General features: G+C 49.0%; 1 protein-coding gene across 1 annotated transcript in view; it reads right to left on the bottom strand.

Annotated features, from left to right (window-relative positions):
* Nucleotides 1-14,352, bottom strand: part of ADARB2 (adenosine deaminase RNA specific B2 (inactive)) — a 365,713-nt gene that overhangs the window by 241,531 nt on the left and 109,830 nt on the right. The window lies entirely within an intron of this gene.

Here is a 14,352-nt window from a genome sequence, read left to right on the forward strand (position 1 = left end):
ACTCTCAAGACAGGCCTGGCCTCCTGGAATGTCCTGCCTGGGACAGTGCTGTGTGAGCCCCAGGCTTCAGGCCATGAGGCGCTAGTGTGCCAGCCAGAGCCCACATGGCCATCTGTGTTCATGCTGCGTTTGCTCTGGGCAGTGGTCGAGTGGCTGAGGGCGCTGAATGGAACTGCATGACCAACCCTGATGGCAGCCCTGGACCCCAAGGCCTGGAGAGCTTGGCTGGTGGGCAGCGTACACTGCCACCTGCTGCTGCGAGAACCAAGTGCACCTGCCACCTCAGCCAGAGAGGACATGGGAGCTGGGTCTGGGTCCCCGGCTGAGACCCACAGGCCTTTGCTGGTCTGACCTGCAGCCTGCCCCTGTGATGCTCCACAGTCATGAGTGTGACAGTCCCATGTGCCCTGGGTCTAGCAGGTTGTGATCCTGGGGTGTTCTTACAGATCCCGACAGTCAGATCTGTCACTGTGATGGTGACTATACATAGTAGGTCTGGAAAAGTGTGATGGGTTCTGTTTCGTAGACTGACTTGGGTGATGTTCATGAGACATCTGCGAAAAGGTGCCAGTCAGGTGCAGGGGATGCAGCGGTCTTACCAAGGGCAGATTGGAAAGTATTGCCATAGGGATGATGACAAAGTCCTAGGTGTGAGTGAAATCCCCAGAAGTGCACAGTGAGCAAAGTTCAGGACAAGAAGGGTAAGTGTGTGAGGAGATGCAGGCAAGCCTTATCACAGGAGCCACGGCATCTGGGAGGAGATGGAACAGTGGCACCGCAGGTGTCAAGAAGCTGAGTAAATTCCACTGCACTGATGAAGGGGACAACAGGGCTGAGTGGCACTTATTTGTGGTTTTAAAGGAAGCCCATGCAGATGCTGATGGGGGGCTCTGGAGGTTCCAGATGGGAGGTTGCCAGGGTCTGTGCAGGTGAGAGTCAAAGCCCTGGTGGGAGACTGCTGCTTGTGGAGAGAGGCAACAACAGCCAGCAACATGCATGTCCTCAGCAAATTCTATTTCTCTTTTTAGCAGGGACAAAGTTACCTCTTGAAGGGTCTTGGAGTGAAGGGGTTGCCATTTGTTCTTGTCACCACCATGGTTGGGCACATGTCATGCACCCAACAACACCTGATTACTGCAGAAGAATATTTGGGGACGAACAAGAAACAAGGAGTAGGGAGTTGGAGAAGGAGGTCCCACTGCATCACATTGGTTTGTCCTGATTGATACATGACGCTTTCTACTGTTCCTCCGAGACCCATCTGGGTTAAATGGGTTAGAAAGGGCAGCGAGCATAGTAACTCCCCTCTCACCTGGACCTCCTTGTGGGGGTTCTGCCCACCATCCCACCCCTGACACTGGAGCCAGAGCCGGGGAGAGGGAACTGATGACAGGAGCTCAGTTTGGGGCAGGGAGACACCCATATGCTGGCTGCACGTCTGCACCATCTGAGAAGCTGATGGTTCTGAGAAGTGGCAGAGTGTGGGGAGTCACCACCTGGCCTCCTGAATGCTGAGCCAGCCACATGGGATCAGATTCAGGCAGGAAAAAGTGTTTAAAAGTCAACATGGAATTTATTTTAATGTTTGTCTCCTAGTGATTTCACAGTGAAAATGATGGCCACCCTCAGTCTTCTGTTTTCTGTACATTTTAAACACTCTACACTTCCTGAACACAGGCTATCATGTAAATGTGGGTGGTGGGAGGTGGGGAGAGGCTAGAAGCCCTCTCCATTCTCCTATCTGGTAGGTTTATTCTAATCAAAATGAGCAGTGTAACAGGGGGCACTGGAGAGCACCCACCAGCCATTTGGCGCAGCTGGCCAGAAGCACTTAGAGGGGTGCCTGTGGCCCCCGTTCGGTTTCTTGGGGCTCTTGATGCATCCTCTGTGCTCCAGCTTTTCTTAATAACATGAGAGGGCACTATTACAGTAGTCTCCTCCAAAACAACACATTTTTATAAGGGGCTAGAAGGGGCTTTAAGGTGAACACACACATACGCCATCAAAGCCCCTGACTTGCTGGGCCCCCGAGCTTGTTCCCAGAGCCCCCTGAGAAGCCCTGGCCGCCTCGTCCAGGCCTCTCTGCGAGTCCAGCTGACCGAGCAGCCCCCTCTGTGCTCAGCAAACACATACCGCGTTCGCTCTGTTTTCCACTTCTTACCTCTGATCACATTTTCAAGCACCTCTCCTCGTTGCTTTGTTCTCTTGAATTTCGTGAAGCGCTGACCTCAAAGTACGGTAGAAAATGCCTTCCTTGCTGTACCTTTGGCCTGACAATGGAAAGTAGCAGCTATTTTCTAAGAAGCTCATTCTTTCTAGAGTTTTAACGCTATTGTGCTGATTTTTGCTGCCTCTGGAAACCTCCGAGGCACTGCAGGTCTTTGAAAACCAAGAAAAATACGACAAAACATTTTTGCAGCTAATGATTTTATGAAAGGGTGCATCACTATCTGGTTGATTAAAGCCAAACAGCGGAAATGGGCAAATGTACCACTATTTACTAGACATCTAAAGGTCACAAGCCTCAGGGTCCCATTGGGGTTGTCACTGTCACACAGGCTCACATGGAAGCAATCTTAATAGAATTGCACTTGAGGTTATCATGTGGCTCAAAATTAAATGGTTTGAAGAAGAATTTGGTCACAAAGTGCTCAGAACCAGTCAACACTTTGGAGAACATCTAATATATGCTCTAATTTATAAATGAGGAAAGTGACACCCCAAGGGGGTGACCATCTGGCCAGAATAAAATTGAGAATGCATGTCACATGCACTATACTTTCTTGACCACACCTTTCTCTGCCCCCACCCATCGACTGGCTGTCACTAGCTGAGTTTTGAAAAACAGGAAGGGAAGTCCAACTATCTGGATGGAATTGGTTGAGTCATGTTTCATATTAATGAATCTGTTTGGAAGATGTTGCCCTGTCCACTGAAGGGTGTTAGGGTAGGCTACACGCTGACCATGTGAGGGGAGGGGGCTCACACCAGAGCATCATAGGATGTGTGGACCCCTCGGATCTGCCTGGACACCCTCCTGAGAGAGAAGCAGGCAGAGAGCACAGCCAGAAGTCCCCACACACCCCACATAGACCTCTCAGGAACAGTAGGCACTCCATGGGGTGATCAGTGAAAGTCCCATGGGAAGGATCAAGAACATCTTTCTTGTATCACTGAATCTGTGAAGGAGATAGGAAGCAGGAAAGAAAGGCTCTACGACCTGCCCTGCTCCAGGCTGACATCACCTCCAGGGGAAGGGCCCATGTAGTCTTTGCTGAAACCATTTACTGGTCTACATTTTCTGTTGGCTTTGGGTTTTGCTTCCTACGGAATTGAACCATTCACTAATTCAATTACTTAGTCACTCATTTAACAAACAGTTGTGATGTTTGATGCAGAAACTACAGAAGCCCATCCACTCTGGAATATTCTGGGCAGAGACGGGAACTGTGAAGCCTAGAGCCCAGAGCTGGGGACACCCTGAGTGACGGGGCTCAGGCCCTCCTGGCCTTGCTGAGAGCCCCTTCTCTAGCCACCACCAGACACCAGGTGGCTGGCAACATTGTGAAATTACTGTTTTAATCATTAATTACCAAATGAATGTCACTTTGCTGGTACAATATATGCAGTGATTTCTGTCATAAATTGACATCTGTAAGTCATAAATTGCTTAGTTTTAGCTGCTTTTAATTGCTCTGCATTTTCCCAGGCTCCATGGTGCATGCATTTTGGATGTGGTTCAAACTTCCCTGGCACATAGTGGCTTCTGAGCACTGGCAATCATCTGTGCAAATGCTGGATTCTGTGGGTATCAGCAGGAAAAGAGGTGCCATTTCCCTCACCCTTGCAGCCTGATCCCAGGAAAGGGGGCTGGGGGAGCAGGAAGCATGTCTTTAATCAGAGGAGATTTCAGCTGGTCTCAGGGCATGGATGGGTTCCTGCTGTGGAAAACCGACATCAGACGGACATGATCTGTAAGGGGCATCAGGCACCCACAAGGCGCCTGTGCTGTGCAGGAAGTCCCATTTCTTCTGTTAAATTTCAAACAGTCTCTTCCAGGAGGGACCCATGGTCCTTTCCACCCAGAGGCTAAAAATACATGTGTTTGAGGGCATGGCTGAAGTAGTTGGAATGAAGCAGGCATTTGGAGCAGAAAAACTCGCTCTTTTCTCAAAAGCACAGATGGGATCACAGCCATGAGGAGCCCCAGTCTGCAGGGGTCCAGGGCACCACTGCTCCAGCTCCAGGAGCCTGAGTCCAGAAGGGAGGCCCTGGCGGGACTGAGTGGTGGGAGGGCCCCTGTCTATCTCCCTGCTTCTCTCTTCTCAGATGCCTCTGCCAGGCGGCCCAGGCTCTGGTCTTCCCCCCTGCTCTCCTCTGCCCCCTGCCCAAGTGGTGGCCTGGCTCGGCTTTGCGGGGGGTCCTTGGTCCTTCCTTGTCTGGGTGACCCCCTCTCTGTGAGTCACTCAGTGGGTGCTCTCCTGCTGGGACCCTGCAGGAGCCATCCAAGCTCTCCTCCTATGTATGCCAGAGATTAAAGGCCCATTAAAACCAAAGCCCAGAACCCCAGCCTTGCCTCCCTACTGGCCACCTTATCACAGGACGCAGCGAGAGTGAGGGGCTACAGGACCCTGAAGGCATCGGCCTCTACCTGGAGCTCATCCCTCTCAGCTGGCCCCTGAAATCCAGCCACCGCTTCTGAGGAAGCCCAGCCAGCATGGCCCTGAGAAGTGCAGTGAGCCAGCCTTCCAGTCCTGCCTGCCGTGGGGACAAAGCAGCTGCCTGGAAGCCCTGCTCAGGATCCCCCAGGGCTCCAGCCCTCCCTCCATCCAGGTTTGTGCTCCAGCACTCAGAAAGGTGGCCTGAGCGCCCCATCCAAACTAGCCTCCAAACCGTGCCCAGGCATGCGTACTCCCTGTCCTACTCTGCTAAAGTTCAAGTCCACTGAGAACCAATACTTTGCTGTTTCACTTGAGTACTGTGCCTGACACATGTGCTGATGTTTTTTTAAGGTGAACCCCTGACAGCATGCTCTGAGACCTCAAGGGGCTCTCAACACCCACATGAGATGGATTTGTGCAGCTGATTCTCTGTGCAGCCCAGTGCTGACAGCTAATAATATTGTAGCTGAGAGATCTCATCTGAGTGTTTTTGTCACAAAACATTAATATTAACACATGAATTGGGAACTTTTAATAGATGTATCTGTGGTCTTAATGGTGGTGATCATTTCTTGGGTGGACACTTATCCCAAACTCATAGAGTCATAGCTATTAAATATATACAGTTTTTTTTTTACATGTTAGTAATACCTCAATAAAATTAAAAAATTAAAAAATGAGATAAAATGCCATAATATCACATTAAAGTCCAGAAAAGGAAGATAAGGGTTTCAGAGATAAATACAAATATTCTCTCCTTCTGCTGGGTTTGGTGCTTTTTACAGAAATACAGCTATTGTGGGAAGGAAAATGCTGAATAAATATGTCCAAGAGGGATACAGGCTTCACTACTGAATCTTGAGAATGCTTGTGCATGGGGCTGGTCCTCATATGGGCCGAATCACCTTCTCTGGAAATGCCAATGAGCACCACGAGGTCAAATATTCCCTGAGACTCTGCAAGTGACTGGGGGGTTGAGGCACCAGCAGAGGGCCACTGGGTGGCAAAGCGTGCACCTGAGACAGAGGAGGCACTGCTGGCCTGCCCCAGAGCACAAATTCCCTCCAGGATGTGGCAAGTGCATTTACTTAAATTGCCTGTCACCTGGGGATGTGGATGCTGAACTAAAGATTTTAGTCCAGAACTTGCTAGAAGGAGGACAGGACGGCCTGAGGTCAGGATGTGGAGGAAAGCAAAGAAGGCCACCAGGACAAAGGGCTCACTCAGTGGTTTTGCGATCGGTCAACTGTGGGTGATTTTGGAAACTTTAAGACAGTTTATGAGATTATAAATTTGACAGATCTTTTTATCTTGAGGCAGGGAATAAAAATTACAGGCCCAAGAAAGGGAAAAACAATGGACGAAGAGCAGCACCGGCTGGTCTGCCATACAGCTTAACGTTGCGGGCCATTGGGGCCTGTGCAGGGCCCAGCAGCTTCCACAGCACACTCTCCTCTGTGTCCCCACGTCCCCGCTGCCTGTGCTTTCATGTCCCCTGACGTCCTTGGAACCCCTTCAGCGTGACTGGATGTGTCTACAGGGCAGCCAGTGGAAGACGGGGACTCAGAGCACAGAGGTACAGAGCATTTTTGAGAGACACCTACCACCCAGAGCAGGCGAGGATTTGGGCAAATGGTTTGGATGTCTGAGCTAATCTGACCCCGCTGTGCAGTCTGTCTGCTGAAGGCGCTGCTTGGTTTTGTTTTTTTTTTCCTCCATTTTCTAGGTTTCAGCCAGGCTAATTATAGATTGTATTTGTGGGGTACCAAAGGCACTTATTTCCTCGAAGTGTTAAAAATTAGTATTTTATCTTATGAAGGTTCCAGGAGAGAAAAGCGTGTTCTAGCCTTTTGTCTTGGAAAGCTGTAAAGTTTAAAAATATTCTACATGGCTTGGGGTGGGTTAATTCTTAGAGCCCTGGAGACTCTACAATCCTAATTCTGACCTTTCCATCTTTGCCTAACTCAGTCCTAGAGAAGAAAACTGTGACTGCAGACCTCTCTGTGTAGGCTGGTCCAAGGAAGGCAGAGTTAAAGAATATCAAAATTTTCGGTTTAGATTAGTCTGGCAAACAAAAAGAAAACCCAAAAAACTCTGTGCATGTGTGTGTGTATCATTGGCAAAAATGTAGTACTAATTTGAGAGATTGATTTAGTTCATTCAGAGCTCTCGTTCTTACTCCATATACGCAGGGTGATCAGTGGTCTCAGGGACAGACCTGGTCCAGTCCCCTCCTGCCAGGGTTTAATGTTTAATTTTTACTAGCATCCCCTTGGCCCCTTGAAAGAGTCCTAGTTTGGGCAACAAATTTTGTTTTCATTTTAGACAAAGGTCTCTTTTAAAGGACAGTACTAAGAAATTGTTCTCTTTTTGTTTTTGCCTTTTTTTTTTTTTCAATCCTAATTCCTTGTCCCCAGTTGCTACTCTAAAGACCAGGTACGATGAGTCCTAGTTGCTTTCCCTCCCCAGCTCTGTGCACAGGACAAGGTGGTGGGGGTCATGGGCACAGATTAGCAGTTCATGGTGCTGTAGGGAGGAAAAGAACATTCATTTTGGTAAACCAGTTGTCATGTGCCTCAGATGTTTACTTTCCCATAGCAGGTGGCTGACTCACCTGGAGGAGGCACAGCTGTAGTCATTACCTAAAGACTAGCATCACTTTGTTAGGCAGGGCAGTTTGTGTTCTCAGGTGCAGGCTGAAAGTCATATTCTTTACAGAACCACCCTATACATAGGGCCATCCCATATATTCTATATGCAAACACTTCATCTGCTAAGTCTCAGATTACATTAAAGCTGTATGGACTTTTCTCAAAAAATGTGCTATATAAGACTAGTAAGACTATATTCTTTTAAATTCTGAGACCCAGGTAAAGCAATTTTTATGAACACATAATGATGTGATTATGATTGACTCAAAAGCAGTAAGAAAGCTAGAAATGAAGATACATAAATATAAAACACTCACATCAGGAAAGAAAAGAACCCCCCCAGGGACAGGAGGCATTCAGTGTAAGAATTATCTGTGCTTTAGGCTTTAGAGCAGACACACAGAGTGGTAGAATTTTACAAAGTGGAGGCTGTGCACTACCATCAAATCCAGCAACTGTAAGAATTGGTGATTAAGGACCCTAGGTGGTCCATGGACTCCATGGCTCCCTCCCTAGAGGAACAAACTGCTCACAGTTTTGTGTATGTTGGAAATGATAGTTTGGTCCCCTGAAAGCCCACTTGTGGACTTTGGAATTCTCTTGTAAGGAGACCTGCTGTCACCCAGGGTGTTCTCGACTTTCTTTCTCCTGATGTCCGCTAAACTGGACACGTCAGCTCCCCCACAGCACAACGGAATCGCGTCAACCTCTGCTGTGGTGGTGGCTGTGGGTCCCCAGGACGTACCATCCATCAGCCCTGGCCTGGTGCCCGGGTTTCCCTCGCTTCCACTGCTCGTCCATGGCTCTCACTGATGGCTGTGGTGACACTTGTGCCATCTGTCAACTGCCTCTCCTGGACACCCACCCCACTCTGGAAGGACAAGTGAGCCCCTCTTGGCTGGGCACAGGTGCTCACAATGGTACAATGTCTAGCCCTGCCTGAGCACCCCAAGGCCCCGACATGAGCACGTTTAACATGGACAGGGTAATGATGTCACAGGTCAGTTGCACACCTGAGTGCTGAGCATCGTGGAAAGTGGCCCCTCATCCTTGCCCCCACAGCTTGCTCTTTTCCAGGACTAAAAGGGTGGCCTGTGCATGGCAGGGCTCAGAGAGCATTTTCTGAAGGATGGCAGCTCTCGGATGAGGAAAGATTGAACACCTCATCTGACGGTGAGCCAGTTAGCAGCCCACAGACCTATGTTGGGGTTCCCTAGCCCATAGAGGACCTGGCTTTTAATCACCTGCAGATATCAATCAGAGGCACTAACCACTTAGCATAAATGTTGTCTATGAAGCAGCCTTCTTAAGGGGAACCAGGTCACAACCAGTGGTGTGGCACCCACTCTGAATTAGTGGGAATCTATCATGCGAAGGAGAAACCCACCTGGGGGTTGTCCATCACATCTCAGTGACCGGATCACCTGGGGCCAGCCTGAGCCCATCGCTGGGGAGCAGTGCACACAAAGCAGGAAGCGTTTCTGCAGGGCTTGAGCCTGGGACTAATGGGAGGCCTGTCCTGACTCTGTGTGGCATTATTCCAGGAGGAACAGAGAAAAGATAGAGAGAGACAGAGACAGACTTGGACAGAGAGACAGATGACTTGATTTGGAATTTATTTACTGACTGGTTTGACTCACCTCTTGTGGGCTCTGTACCCATGGCCTCTCTGGTGAAGCCCTGGCTTTGCAAAGTCAATTGTGGCTGCATGCAGGCAGCCGTGCCGCTCAGGAACAACACTGTTTAATTCCTGGTGGGCTGCTCTGCCTAACATCTGTAATACAGAACAAGGCCAACAAAGGTTGCCTCTGAGTTCTCATAGTCTATTTTTCAGTTTCAAATTTCATTCTTAAATTCCATTCCAATGAGCTGCAGAGGAGGAAGCCTTAGGAAACGAGTATTTTTATGTTAGTACCTGTCTCCCATTTAGAAATCAGATGCATCTATTTGCCGTATCTTCAGATCAGTTAAGGCTTGAATTGCCTATAAATCTGATCATGTTCTAGACACACAGAAAGCATTTTTTGGGGATACCAATTTTTTCTTATGATGCACTATGATGCTGGTTTTAGAATACATACACTCAGACTTTCTTGTCAATGACTGAAAGAATGACAGAGTGGGGTCTGCTTGTATGTTCACATTTCCATATACTGCCTTGGGACACTGGCAATGATGATTTAAATCAAAGGAAACTAAGAATAATTTACATCATTCATCATTGTTTCCTTCCTTGAATAAATTACTAAATCTCTGCTGGGAACTCCAATTTGGAAAAAGCAGTTTATTCTATGCATGAAAACTACATATATTTTTAGTAGCAAGAACAAGTGTTCTTGTTGTGGGAATATGACAAATGTAAATATCTTAACATTACCATTACCCACTAGTACAACTTACAGACTTTTAGGTGAGCACTGCTATGATATGTTTGTTTGGGAGGTCTTGCTTTTAATGGTATTTTCTGACTGAGTGTGCCACCATCGGAATAGGCTTAAGGTGCAGTGGGCTCAGATTGGGATTTGGCTCAAGACTGACCTTCAGGGAGGAGGCATTAAACATGCTCGTCTCTGAGCTCCCCTCCTCCAGGGACTGCTCTCTCTGGGCCTGATTACCCAGGATGTCCCACCTCAGGGCTCTGGGCCATTCCGTACCAGCAGAGCAGCAGCTGGCACACAGTGGGTGCTCCATGAGATTTTCCGTGATGTGGAGAGGCAGGAAGGTGGAGTGGGAGACTTGCTCACCTGCAGGCCCTGCCCCCTCCCTGCCCCCTCCTTGCCCCCTGTGTCTCTTTGGCTGATATTTGTATCTTGGTCTGTTTCCCCCTAAAGACATCTGAAGACTACAGCCTTGGATGACCTGACACGCAGCATCATTTCTTAGCGCTCACAGTTCAGCCTTGGAAGAGAATGCTGGAAAAGACAGACTTTGATAGCGGGAAGCTCAAACTGAGGCCAACTAATACAGGAAGCGGGGTGGAGATGCAAAGACACAGGGAGGTGGGGGACATGGGGATGGGCGCACTCTTATTCTACAGTGTTACCTGTATGTGATGCGGTGACAGACATGGAGACTACGATATTCTGATCATATAATTAAAAATATACTGTAACAATGATTCTGGCCCCATAACTCATGAGGAACATCCAAGGAGTTTTTTTTTTGGGAAATCTGCTTCCCAGAGGAAACTGGTTCTGGGTCCTCTTGGTTTAATGGAATTAAATTAATTCCATTTATTTATTCCAGTAAATAAGTATTGAATAATGAGAAAGAATCCAAGTTTCTAAGAATAACTTTAAAAGTGCCCCAAATTAAGGTACGTTTAAGACAAAGAACATGTCCCTGGTCTTCCTCATGGGCCTGCCCCTGGACATCTGCCTTCGCTGAGTAAATATACTTGTTTGCACAGCATGGGAGGCCGAGTGATTGCCACTTACATAAAATAGTGTGCTTTCAGAAGTGCAGCTTTTGATTTTTCTATTTTTCAAGCCAGTTTAACAGGTTTTGCTTATGGTATCTTGAAAACATTTACAGAGGGCTTGCTTTCTCAGATATATTCTCTTTATAAATTTAGGAAGCAAAACAAAGAAAGAATGTTTTCCATCCAAAGCAGACGACACTGGAATTTGAAATGTGTTCTTGCTGAGTGTCACTGGGAGCATGGACATGCCAGCCGAGAACATCGCCTGAGAAGCTACGAGGCCAGGGAGTCCCTACCTGCTCTGCAGGGTCCCTCACTAGAGCCCGGCAAGCCCTGACAGAGTGCCAAGCAGCCTCAGTCAAGGTGACCAGAAATCTCAGATGTGTCCCAGAGGTGGACTTGGATGGGAAGCTTTGGGTACAGGAGCCAGCGGGCCTTGTGGGCAGGTGGGGCTCTGGGAGAAGGAAACCTCCTGGCCTGGAGCAGAGGAGAGCATGAGCCACAGGGGCTGTATGCCAAGGTGGGGGGCAGTCAGGGACACGGGGGTCAAGTGATCACCTCCTGCAGTGTTCTGTGTGTGCAAATATCTCCTGGGAAACAGGGGGTGTTCGCTAATGACAGCAGAGATGGAAGAGAGCAGCTCGGGCTGGGGTACCTGTGGGGGCATGATCTGATTCTGCCTCACAACGTGCCTCCTGTGAGGGGCTTGGGAAGTCCCAGGTGACAGAAATCTCAGCTGAGCGAGGATAGGGATCGAGACTCCATGTACGCAAAACAAAGGGTTTTCAGGAGGACAGTAGCCACAGGGCTGGGCAGCTGAGGGGGCATCAGGGCAGCAGGCTCTTGCCAATGGGTTTCAGCCCTGGGCAAGTTTGCTATGGATTCAGTGTGACCAAAGAAATCGACAGCAAAATGTTCTTGGGGTGAAAGGGTTATACCCAACTTTATTTCCAGGTGTCAGGTCAGTCACTAAAATCCCGTTCACTCAGAGCGAGTCTGCAGACAGCAAGCCAGTCTCTGCCTCTGGGCCCCTCTGTCCGTACAGCCATCCTCCAGGCCTCTCTGCACAGTCGTCCTGCACCCCCCCCCCTGGGTCTCTGTCCTCCGTGCTGCCACCACTCCAACCTCTTCTCTGCTCTCCTACAGCCTTGCAGCCCTGCCACCATGTCACCCAGAGCACTGGGCGGAGCTCTTTTTATAGAGTCAACAGTCATGTATTGCCCACAGGTGTGCAGTGAGCTAGTCAACCACAGCCAGATGAGAATCCTGGCCACAGGAACTCTCATTTTATCCACAGATGGGATGCCTGGCAGTCCCAAGTTGGGGAGCACAGTGATGTGAACAGTTTAACAAAGGGAGGTGGTAGAGTAGATTCAGAGGGGAGAGATGGGAAGCAAGAAGGCAGAAAGAGGTCAGGGTTGCAAGAGCTCCCCAGACAGGGGCTCAGGCAGCAGATACTCACTGTCTCCCAGTCTGGAGGTGGGAAATCGAGATTCAGGTGTGAGCAGGGCTGGTCTCCTCCTGTGACTTCAACTCCAAATACAGTCACATGGAGGTCCTGGGATTAGTTAGCACTTCACATGTGAATTTAAGGGGATGTGGGCCAGCCTATCACAGGCTATTTCATTACCCAGGATGAGGTTGGAGGGCCCCTGCAGGCAGCCTGGAAAGGGAGTGAGGATTCAGGATGTTTTCTGGGGTATGTGGCAGCACTAAGACCCAGGACTGCATCCACAGATGGAGAACAGAGCTCAAACGGGGGAGCTCTGGGAAGACAACTCGATTCCCAGCTTCTGTTTACAAGGTATTAAACTGAACTGGTTTTGTGTATGAACTGAGGTTATTGATAGAGCAGAATGAATCGACAGCAGTAAAACCCTAATAAGTAGCATTAATTAATTCACCCTTCAAGGAGCGGCTTGCCTGGGGCTGGGATTTATGAGCAGAGTAATTCTGCTGTTTTTGTTTCTTAAAAAAAAAAAATTAAAACTAATATAGTTCCCTGGCTGCTTAAGAAGCTACTTTAAATTAATGGCCAGGCTGCTCAGCTCATTAAAAAAGTAGTGGTTTGATTCTATACTGTCACTGCTGATTATTTCTCTGGTCAGGAGAAATGTATGACTCGTTAGTGCTAGCTCACAGGTGGTAATCATGAGGAATGCTAGGTCTTAAGGATGCCAGAGACATGCAGCAGAGAAACGTGCAAGTGAGGAAGTGGAGTTTTGGGGTGAACACCTGCTGATCATGGTGTCATGAAGCACCCTGTTCCCAACTTCTTCCCATCTGTATGTCAGCTCACACACACTCAGACACCATGCGCAGCTGCACAGGCTAGCCACCTGGTCTCACGTGTCCTTTCTTACTAAAACTTCTAGCCCTGTCCAGGTGACTGCGGCAACCACCCCCCTTGGAAGCACTCCCTGGTCAACTGACATTTCTTCTTCCCTGTTTATGAAAACATCATCTCCTCTCCCAAAGGAGTTACAATGTGTCATATAAGACTGAGGAGCAAATCGTCTATTAGGAATGATGCTCTCATGGTCTGAATTATTGCCCAGTTTCCAAAACAACGGATGCGTTTCCATCTGGTATTGCTACCTCTTCCCTGGTCTTCCTTCTTGAGATGGAAGGAAACTTGGTCTTAAAGCTTTTTTTAGACTATTTTTTAGAGCAGTTTTAGGTTCCCAGTAAAACTGAGAGGGGGGTACAGACATATCCAATATCCCCACATTTCCAGGCCCTTGTACTTCCACTGGAAGAGGGGTGTCACCCACCTCCCAGAGTGTGGGAGCCTGAGAGCAGGAAGGAGTGCGGCCCGGGCTCCTGGCCTGCCTCCATGAGCAGCCGTGACCTTGGACGGGGTAATAGCCTCAGTGCATGTCTGTAGAATGGAACAGCAGTGCTTCCTGCATAGAGTATTTGGTAGTACTTCCTCGTGGGGTTATGTTTCTGAGTATTCAATGAGTGTGTGTACATATATTCACATTTCTGCATCTATACAGATCTAGATAGAGACACACCCACACATGTAAAGATGAAAGTGTACATCTATATATAGACACACATGCACATGGAATAGACTGCTTTCTGTGCAGTTTCAGGACAATGCCATAGGGATAGGCACCATACAGCCCTTAGCTGCCCTTACAGCTCTGAAGTAGCATGCTGCCTCTCTCCTATGCTGGCCCACCTACTTGGTTGGCACTCAAATGGTACCAGGGCACTAGAATCGAGGACAGAGCTGACCTTCCTCATCAGCCAGCCTGAGACTCTTGCTGTGGTGGCCAATAGCCTCCTGAAGCCTGGCCCTCATTCTGTCTTTATGCCCTGCAGTGCACACACTGATGAAGGGCTGGGTCAGCACTGGGCAATGGGCACCCATCTTGCACTGTCCAGCCCAGCCACGTAGGCCATAAAGGGAAGTGGCAAGGCCATATCATAGAGCCGCTCTTGGCGGGAGGGGGCCACTTGGCATCCTGCTTGGTTAGATGGCACCACCAGCCACAGTGGGGGCTTGCCCATCACTGACCAACAGGGACCGACCCTTGCCCAGCCCCACCTGCCGTGCATGGGAAGCCAACCGGCTGCTCTGCTGCCCTGAGGCTCTGCATATGGTGGT

Source organism: Manis pentadactyla, chromosome 3 (assembly GCF_030020395.1).
Source record: "Manis pentadactyla isolate mManPen7 chromosome 3, mManPen7.hap1, whole genome shotgun sequence".
Classification (NCBI taxonomy): domain Eukaryota; kingdom Metazoa; phylum Chordata; class Mammalia; order Pholidota; family Manidae; genus Manis; species Manis pentadactyla.